Source organism: Octopus bimaculoides, chromosome 28 (genome assembly GCF_001194135.2).
Source record: "Octopus bimaculoides isolate UCB-OBI-ISO-001 chromosome 28, ASM119413v2, whole genome shotgun sequence".
NCBI classification, from domain to species: domain Eukaryota; kingdom Metazoa; phylum Mollusca; class Cephalopoda; order Octopoda; family Octopodidae; genus Octopus; species Octopus bimaculoides.
In genome coordinates, this window is record NC_069008.1 from 5756291 (window position 1) to 5758915 (window position 2625).

The window sequence follows — 2625 nt, forward strand, 5'->3', positions numbered from 1 at the left end:
CAGATACTTCACTAGCAGTGAGCACTTTCACTTCTGACAGCTAATAGCATGACAGTTCCAAATATATATATATATATATATTCGGTTTCGGCATAATCGTATGAATTCCCATGCATAGAACACAAATTCACAAACACTCAGTGAAAAGTCCAATAGAAAAGTGTCAAAAGGGTTAGTTACTCATGTTGCCCCGCTTTCTAATTATGTCCCCTTCTCTATATCGATGAATATACACTCGATAACTTATAATAAAGCATTGCTTTCTCAATATGTCTGTGGTTGGAGTGTATTTGAGGATATTTCTCCAACTAAAACACACAACAAACTAACGTGGAAATGATGGATCGTGTAGAAAGCAGCCTCCATAGCTAGAAATAGCAGCCAAATGTCGATCAAAAGACATCTGAGACACAAAGTATTAAAAGATTAAATGTTTCCATTGTTTAATACTTACGGAAATGTTCTTATAAAGGATAGTGTTGTTGTTAGAAGTGCATCAGGTGGTTGAGAAATGTATTATAAATGTGTTCGGGAGTTTATAAAGAGAAATTCTAGCGCCAGACATGTTTGTCAAGATGTAATGAATGGAGGCGGAAGTACGTTTAGTGCGCATGTGCATGAAATGTTGGTTTCACATTTTGACACAAGGCCAGCAAGGTACTACTAAAGCAGCACGGTCCCGAGAGCGCGGTCGCGTGTCCGCGCTAGCTAGTCGTGAGTGGTCGATCCTAGCCCTGACCCTGTCCCTAATCCTAACCCTAACCCGCGTGTGCAAATGAATACGCGTTTAGGGTTGGGGTTGGGATCGACCACTCACGACTGGCTGGCACGGACGCGCGACTGCGCGTTCGGGACCGTGCTGCTTTAGTAGTACCGGCCAGCAACTTCGGGTTGGGGGCTGCTGCCTAAGTCGATTACCTGGACCTCAGTAGTCAACTGGTATTTATTTTATTAAATCCCAGCAAAAAGGTGAAGGGCAAAGTTTACTAATTTGGAAATACCTACACAATTTGTACCTCTTTCGTGTTTGTTTCTTCGAAACTTTCAGACAAAAAGGATAAATTTTAATGAAATTTTCAATACATACGCCAGGGATGGCGTAGATTACGACCGTTTCGGAATTTGTTCTGGAGAAGAAAAAAAAACCCTCTTAATATTTACAATATTATCCGGAAACGAGAAAAAAGTGCAAGTGATGTGAAAATAAATGTGTACGAAAGGTATATGAAAACAAAAATGCGCGGTGTGAGGAGAGGACTAAGGAATATTCACAAGACGCGAGTTTTTCCCTCATAACTCTTATGAAAAAGGGGTTTTTTAATGAATACCTTTCAAACGGCATACATTACGGTTATAAAGAAATTTGTGGGTTTAATTTTTTTCCGAATGGGGTAGAGAGAGGACTTCGAAAAGTTCACAAGATCCAACGTTTTCGCTGGTAACTTTGAGGAAAATAAATAGCTTTTAATGAAATTGCATAGAAATACTTTTCAAATGGCATGGTTGCTTTTTAATTAATAAAACGACTTTCCTCAACTTTCTCCGTGTCCCCCGTCCAATGGGGGGGGGGGCACTTTCTCATTTTCCTTCTGCTCCGGGGCCTTACCTCGGCCCTGGGGGCAGTTCTTACGCAAACCTTATGTACCGTCCCACCCATACCCTGGCGTTCTTATCAACTTCAATTTAGATTCAGTGCACCATATACGAACGTCATCGAGTTACTATTAATCTTGTACTATGTAAAAATGGCCATTCTTTCATATACGTTTGTGTTGGTCTATTTATCTCTCCTTTATTACTTGTTTCAGTCGTCTGACTGCGGCCATGCTGGGGCAACGCCTGAAAGAAATTTCAGTCGAATGAATCGACCGCGCTTCTTACCTTTTTGTTAAGCCTGGTACTTATTCTATCATTCATTTTTGCTGAACAGCTAATTTATGAGGATGTAAACACACCACCACTAGTTGTCAAGCAATATTTAAAGACAAACACAGACACAAAGATGTATTTAGATACACACATATTTATACTCAGTGTTGGTTATGAGTTTTGCTTAAATTAACTGTGGCTGGTTCATCTTGATGTAGCTGTGCGTTGGTTATGCATCAACTGGTCTAGTCTGTGTGCCTGGAGTGACAGAAGATAAATGAATGACAAGAAGAACCAGGTAAATTCAATGCAACTGTTATTTATTACAACCCCTTATAAAAATACATGGCAAATGTCTTACATATTGTGAAGTAACTGGTTTTGCAAGTTTTAAATAACCTTTGTCTGGAACAGTAGAAGTTGTATCATAGTTGAAATTCTGTAGCATGTTCATAGTTTGTATGCTGGGCAGCAGTGGTTCTTGTGATCTGATCTGTCTCTCGCTCTCTTCCATCTTCTCTCTGCCCAAAAGCATGAGGGACCATTCCTTATATGACTGGTGGACAAGAAGAGAATTTATCTGCTTTGGGATAAAAACACTTGCTAAAACACTGATTGGCTACTTAAGACCATTTGATCTTTGCAATGGATTTAGTCCAACCTTGATTTTGTGATCCATGTTGGCAATATTGAAATACACACATCATCCTAATTAGCATTTAATGTCCATTGACCATGCTGGCATGGGTTGGATGG

At 39.8% G+C, this 2625-nt stretch overlaps 1 protein-coding gene across 2 annotated transcripts in view; it reads right to left on the minus strand.

The window, feature by feature from the left end:
* Window positions 1–2625, minus strand: part of LOC106880980 (zinc finger protein OZF) — a 15160-nt gene that overhangs the window by 4214 nt on the left and 8321 nt on the right. The window contains exon 1 of one of the 2 annotated variants that reach the window (XM_052977338.1): window positions 455–806. The exons of the other annotated variant lie outside the window; for it this stretch is intronic. The gene's annotated coding sequence lies outside the window, so the exon portion shown is untranslated. Of the gene's footprint in view, window positions 1–454; window positions 807–2625 lie in introns of those variants that run through there. 2 annotated transcript variants of the gene reach the window in all.